The sequence below is a fragment of the Carya illinoinensis genome, chromosome 6 (genome assembly GCF_018687715.1).
Source record: "Carya illinoinensis cultivar Pawnee chromosome 6, C.illinoinensisPawnee_v1, whole genome shotgun sequence".
NCBI lineage: Eukaryota > Viridiplantae > Streptophyta > Magnoliopsida > Fagales > Juglandaceae > Carya > Carya illinoinensis.
Window position 1 is genome coordinate 12,982,761 of NC_056757.1, and position 7,818 is coordinate 12,990,578.

The following is a 7,818-nucleotide window of genomic DNA, read 5'->3' on the forward strand; positions in this document are numbered from 1 at the left end:
CCTTCTACACAAATTAGGAACAAATATGGGGATAGAGGATCACCCTGTCTCAATCCCCTTGAAGGAAAAAATTTCTTCCCTGGCCTCCCATTCACTACAACTGAGTAAGAAACTGATTGTACACACAACATTAACAGTTTAGTGATCTTCTCCCCAAAACCGAGTCTTGTTAACATAGCTTGCAAAAAAGGCCATTCTACACAATCATATGCCTTTGACATATCAATTTTTACAGCCATATTACCAATCTTTCCTTTTTGTTTAGATTGCATCGAGTGAAGTAACTCAAAAGCAACCATGATATTATCAGTAATAAGTCTGTTAGCAATGAATGCACTCTGATTCTGTGAGATAGTAGCATGCAGCACCTTTTTGACACGGCTTGCCAGGACCTTTGAGATTAGTTTATACAAGACATTGCATAAACTAATTGGTCTGAACTCCATCACAATCTTAGGCACCTTTACCTTTGGTATCAAAGCTATATGAGTGTGGTTTAACTCTGCCACCATCTGTCCCCCATTCAGAAACTCTAAAATTGCCTCACTAATATCACTGCCAATTACATTCCAATGCTTCTGAAAAAAACCAGCTCCAAAACCATCAGGCCCAGGTGATTTCCATGGTGACATTTGATTTAGAGCCACCTGCACCTCTTCCTTGTTAAAAGTCCTTTCTAACCCACACCTCATATCCTTGGTAATCTTTGGCTCAATATCACCAATACACTTCTCAATAACATCTTCAGAAGGACTACTAGTTAAGTACACTTCAGCAAAGTAATCACTAAATTCCCCTTCAATTTCTGCCTGATTACTCACAAAAACCCCTTGGGCATTAGTAATCTCAGAGATAGAATTCTTTTTCTTTCGTTGGTTGACACATGCATGAAAATATTTTGTATTTCGATCTCCTTGCTGCAACCAATGAGCCTTAGCTCTCTACTTCCACCAAATATTCTCCTGCTCTAGTAGATCATCCAGCTTTCTACTTACATCTTTTATTTTAGGTATATTTTCAGGCCCTTCCACTTCTTTTAACCTTTTGAGTCTGCTAGTTAAAAGCTTAATATTAGCCCCTTTGTTTACAAACTTTTCTTTTGCCCATAATCCGAGAGCCTCTCTGCATGAATTCAATCTTCTTTGTGCACTTGGTAGTCTTCCAAACCCAATACCATCATACCTCTTCCATGCCTTTTCTACTGTCTTCCCACACTCCTCTTCCTTATCCCAGCACATCTCATAACGAAACATCCTCTTACCTTTCTCACAGATAAGTCTATCTTTTGAGTAGGTAAGGATAATAGGTACATGGTCAGAAACCCATGTTACTACCGTATCCACTACTACTTTATTAAAAAAACTCCTCCAAACTTGATTAGCAACAGCACGGTCTAACCTCTCTTTAACAAAAGAGTTGTTATCATGACCATTGCTCCATATATACTTAATACCCCTCCACCCTAAATCACACAACCCTCCATTAGATAATGCCTCTCTAAAATCCTCCATTTGCCCCTCCTTCCTCTCATTCCCTCCCCATTTTTCCTCTTGTGACACTATCTCATTAAAATCTCCTAACACGCACCAACCCACATCAGGAGAAGGTTTTAACATCTGCAATAACTCCCAAGAACCCCTTCTCTTTACAGCCTCTGGATGCCCATAAAAACCAGTCAAAAGCCACTTGGAGCTCTCCCCTTTGTTCTTCACCCATAGACTGATATGCCATTGTGAGTAATTCCATAATTCCACCACCTCTACATCCCTCCACATCATCACCAACCCTCCACACAACCCTCTCGGTTCCACCACCATACACCCTTCAAAACCCAATTTCTTTTGCACAGCTTCAACTTTCTCAGCTCTTAACTTTGTCTCCATAATGAAGATAAAGTTTGGCAACTTTTCCTTTGCAAGTCTATAAAGAAACTGAACTGTCTGAGGGTTGCCAAGCCCTTGGCAGTTCCAACTTATTGCCCTCATTGCTCCTGGCAGGGCTGCCTTGCAGCACCTGCCAATAACAATACACTGCCTGAGTGAATATCCTCCCTCCTAACTTTCTTTATTTTTACCTCTTCCCTTTCCTCCTCCCACTCATCCCTCCTAATCAACCTTTTACTCTTCCCAGCATACTTCCCCGGGCTTTTTGATTTGATCATCTCTCTAGCTCTTCTCTTCCAAGTCTTTTTAAACTCATTTATTTTTTCTACTTTTTCTAACCCAAGCTCCACCCTACCTGCCACCTCCTTACAATCCGTAGCTTGTTGCCCCACCTCCTCCTCAACCACATTTTCTAGACCAACCTTTCCCTCCCCACTTATCATGCTATTTATTTTTTCCTCTAACCCTTCCTGCCTCTTCACCACCATTAACTCCCTTCCACTGCCCATTTTAGTGCTTTCTCCCTCACCTTCCATCGGTTTTACCACCAATGACTCCTCTTCTCTAGAATCAGTAGCCTTATCCTTACCCTCAGCCTCATAAGAAGCACTCTCCTCCCCTCTACTACTATCTTCCTCGTTTATTTTTCTCTCCCAATATTTTTTCTCCCCTCCTCCCTTATAACCTTTTTTTCTAACTCCCCTCTCAACTTTAAGCCACGATCCAAATTGCTCTTGAGGAGAGCTTACATTCCTTAACCCCTCCCCTCCCATCAAACATCCCTTCTCCCCATGAGTTAACCAGCCACAATGAAAACACATTCTAGGCATCTTTTCATACTTCACACTAGCCCACACATTCTGGCCATTTACCTTTATCCATCTCCCTTGAACAACAGCCTTTTTCTGAGAAATTTCTACTCTGACTCGCAGAAAACCCCCCCAACCTATACCATTCTCAGGAGTATCCACCTTCACTAATTTTCCTAGAGATTAACCAATCAAACGTCCCTTCTCTTTTGTCATACAAAACATAGGTAGATTATGGATCTGAATCCAAAACAGCTCATGATCAAAACACCATTCATGCAGTTGAGTAAATACATCAAACACCTTGAGGACAAATAACTGGTTATCAAATAACATGGTCTACCGTCCATTACTCTCAGTTTATTAGCCACAATATGAAATGTAATTACGAATTTGTTTTCACTAACCTCTCGAAATTCAGCAGGCCTACTAATGCGCCAGATTCTGTTCATCGTACTTGACAGAACCTCCTTACTAATCGACCTCTCTAGGCAGATCTTTCCAACCAAGCTGTGCTCCCCCTGTTCCCGAGCTTCCCCTTCAACCTCCTCACCAACATCTACTACCACTCTTTCTTCCTCCGATAGCCTCAGCTTCTTCCATTGTTCTTCCAAACTCATCAATCCACCACCAGCAGACTCGTCCATGGCAGCCTCACACTCATTGTCCTATCGGTTTGTTATAACCGTTTTCACCACCTCTATTTCCAGAGAGAAAATAGAGAGGAGACTACGTATAGCATCCCTTTTTAAAAAATCCATTAAAAAGAACTTGTTTTAAGGTTTTGACCAAATCAGAAAATATTAATATGTATACATATATATAATGGATCATGCTAGAGCTGCTCCTAGTGGGGGCCACCACTAGGCTTAAGAATTTTTTTTTTGTTTTTTTTTTCAAATCATTTTTTAATTCTTTTAAATATTTAAAAAATATAAAAAAATTTATAATAATATTAAATAATTTTTTCTTAATTATTAAGAAAAAGAAAAAAAAAGGCTAGCTATGACCCCTAGCGGGAGCTACTAGCGGTGGCCTAAGCATTTCCCATATATAATATGCTCAAAATAAACAAGCAAAATCTAAAGTGATATACAATATATATATATATATATATATCTATATTTATATATGTATATATAAAATACGCCCACGATATCATACAGCACGTAATTATGATAAACAAAGACCATGCATCATCTAAAAGCCGTGTATTTATGTGCATGATTGCATGGATATATGAGTTCATCGGAGATGCATGGGTGAAAACATATTTCTTTAATGATTTAACATTCCCTAGAAAATAAATTGATTTTCGTGCGATTTGTTTTCTTTATCTATTTTCATCCAAACTAATCATATTAATATTTTTTTTATCAAATAATAATAATAATAATAATAATAATAATAATATTTTAGTATATATTATTATCTTAATATATATTATATAATAATATCTTAATATAATATATACGTTGGACATTTAATATATATATTATGTTTGATTACATTGTAAAATGGGTGAGAAACTTTAAAGGAACAAAATGCATGTATGATTATATACATACGTATGTGTTATGAAACAACATAGCATGATACATGCATGGTTCTTGATCAGATGACATATATGTCACATAACTACAAATATTTTGAAATACCTCAATAAAAAAAAAAAAAAAAAACAAAAAAAACAAAAGAGAGAGTACCGTAATGTGTAAAAAGTACCTCAAATTTGCAACGGCCACCAAAAACAGAACATGGTCTTTTGCGGAAAGAAAATTTTATACACCATAATATCATCCCACTTGCATCCCACTAAGTAAAATGTGGCACATTTTTTATCATTAAATAATTATTTATTGCATGCTTCTTTATCATCAATTGATGATAAATGCACCACATTATATATAATAGGATACAAATGAGATTATGGGGTGCATAGTATTACTCTTGAAGAAAAATCCTTGGATGCCAGTAGTGTACCAAATTCAGGGACTTCTTGGAATATTCCAAAATCAACGAGACTGGTATTTGGTTTTTCAACTTTTTCTATAGAGCAAAAATTATTTAAAATATTGTTATGAATGCTACCATCACAGCTAAAAGAAGTCTTGCTACATCTGGTATCATCTCAATCACAAGCCAGCTGGTAGCACGTGGTCTCTCGTTCGATGGAGAAGAATGTTGAAGCAACGACATACTCTACAGCCACAATGCATGGCAGTGTGCACGTCAAGCCACACACCCAAACTGCTGGTACCAGACAATACATACCACAACCAGAAGCAAACAACAAACTCATGCACAACAGCTACAACAGAGCATCTGCCAAAAGCATTTTCTAGAGAACCAATGAAAGAGCTCCAAGTGTTTCAGGTCTAGAATATCATTTTCAATCCTTGTGTAAATCTGAAACGATTCTTTGGATAGTTTTCCGATATAAATAGCACATACTTGTAATGAACAATAAGTTGAAATATAGAAGAATACAAAGGAAACTTTTCCTCTCTAGTTGCGCCATTTCCTCAAGCACCTTGAGTGCATTACACTTTACTCTTATGTGTTTTATCATGGTATCCAGAGCCATCTAGGACTCACGTCCCCCTTCCATGACCAACCCAGAAAACTCAACTTCCTCTTCTCCTAGCTTCCCCAATGGCCAACCCAAAAAACTCAACTCCCTCTTCTCCTTCCCCACCATCTTCCCTCAACCCCACCACCACCAATTCCTCTACCCATTTCATCACCATCAAGTTAATAATGGAGAACTTCTTACTGTGGAAAGCGGAGATTGAACCATTCTTGAAGGGACATAGTCTCTTCGGCTATGTAGACGGCTCCATCCCTATGCCTCCCTCCACTATTGACGGTTCTCCCAACCCTGAACACACCAACTGGGTCTTACAAGACCAATTGATCATTTCGGCCATAAATGCCTCTCTGTTTGAAAATATTCTTGCCTAGGTTTTGTCGTGCACCACCTCCTTTGCTGTTTGGTCTACTCTTCAAACAATGTTTTCGACTCAATCCTCTGCTCAATAAATAATGCAAACCCAATACCAACTTGCTACCTTGAAAAAGGGTTCTGACTCAATCTCCACTTACTTTCACAAAGCAACCTCCCTAGCCTCTACTGGCAAGCCGTTAAATGCATACTTCGTTACTTACGTCACACTCCTCACCATGGCCTTCATTTTTCACCTTCGTCTTCCTTTAATTTATTAGCCTTCTCTGATGTTGACTGGGCAGGGTGCCCAGATGATCGTCGATCCACTGGTGGATTCTATGTATATCTTGGTTCGCACCTTGTATCCTAGGGGTCCAAAAAGCAACCCATGGTTGCTCGATCCTCAACTGAAGCTAAGTATAAGGCAGTTGCAAATACGACGTGTAAAGTATTATGGTTACAATATCCTATTGGTGAACTTGGAATTTTTTTGACCACCCCTCCCATTTTATGATGTGATAATCTAGGTGCCACTTATCTTTCTGTAAATCTTGTTTTGCTCTCGCACCAAACACGTGGCCTTAAATTATCACTTTGTGCACGAACGTGTGGCTGCTAAGACCCTTAAAGTTTCATTTGTTTCCACTAAAGATCAAATTGCAGATATTTTTACCAAACCTCTCTCAAGTGCTCGATTTCAGCTACTTCGATCAAGCCTCACCATCTCTCTAGTATCGCTTGACTCGCGAGGGGCTACTGAAGCAACGACACACTCTGCAGCCACAACGCATGGCAGTGTGCATGGCAAGGCACACAGCCAAATTGCTTTACCAAACAGCACAAACCACAGCCAGAAGCAAACAACAAACTCATGCACAATGGCTACAATAGAGCATTTGCCAAAAGCATTTTTAAGAGAACCAATGAAAGAGCTCCAAGTGTCCTAGGTCTAGAATATCATTTTCAATCCTTGTGTAAATCTGAAATGATTCTTTGGATAGTTTTCGGATATAAATAGCACATACTTGTAATGAACAGTAAGTTGAAATATATAAGAATACCAAGGAAACTTTTCCCCTCTGGTTGCATCATTTCCTCAAGCACCTTGAGTGCATACAGTTTACTCTTATGTGTTTTATCAAAGAAGTACCAAAAAGCACCCAGTACCTGAAAGGTCAAAGATATATACCATTTATATTTCAGTAATTAATTATAAAGTAGGTATAGATATTGATAAGAAATGTTGAAATATGTAACGTCATACATGCCCGGCAATGAGATACAGAAAGAGATTGAATCCAGCTTTCATCACTATTAGACCTTTCATATTCTTGTAGCTTTCTGCATTCACTTTAACACTAGTAGTAGTAATTGGGATACTTTTAGGCGGTAGGATGATAGTCTCGTTGACACAATTTGTAGATATGAAAAATTCTTGGCACATATTGCAACAGAACAACTTCATTTAGGAATCTTCTTTCGTGCCGGGATTTATAATCTCTCATTTCTGAAAATATAATTCGCACTATAACCTGTTGTTCATAAATATCAAAACGTAATTAAAATAGAACATAATTTTCTTCTGGATTGAGTTGGAGGAGAGATATCAATGGAATAAGTTCGTGTTCCAACCCATTCATAAAATTGGAAGCAGAAAAGTTTGTCATAATACCTGCGAAACTGGAAGAATGCTGAGAATGTTAATTACGTAGTCTGAACACCTCATGTCAGGACAACTATTTATTTTTCTTGCGATCAGATCCCCAATAGCAATCAAATCCAGGAACGATCGCACACAAATAGCAATGATTTCCAAATTGGTATCTAAAGCAATGCATTTGGTATCCTCTTTGACTTTGCCTTTAATGATAGGAAGATAGAAGAACGAAGGGTCCACTGCTATTGGAACCACGCACACCACTAAAAACGCCACATCCCAACGGAAGTACTCGTGGAACCACCACGGCGTTTTTTAAATGGAAAAATCTAGTTACAAGCTTATAATTATGTATTAATATGTGCATCAATTTAATGTGATTAGTTAAAAAGTAAATTTTATTAAAAATAATGTTAATTTAAATTTTGAATATGAAGAAATCAGTATTAGTACACAGATTAATCTACAACTCTGTTTATACGTAATAAAATTCTTTTTAAATAATTTTTATCATCAAAGGGT

The 7,818-nt window shown here is 37.9% G+C and overlaps 1 long non-coding RNA gene across 1 annotated transcript; it reads right to left on the reverse strand.

Moving 5' to 3' along the window:
* Positions 1-6,565: 6,565 nt before the first annotated feature.
* Positions 6,566-7,576, reverse strand: LOC122313012. Its single transcript, XR_006243257.1, has 3 exons — positions 7,312-7,576; positions 6,904-7,171; positions 6,566-6,806 (listed from the first exon to the last, which is right to left on the reverse strand). It is a non-coding gene; the product is annotated as an uncharacterized LOC122313012 (long non-coding RNA).
* Positions 7,577-7,818: the final 242 nt, after the last annotated feature.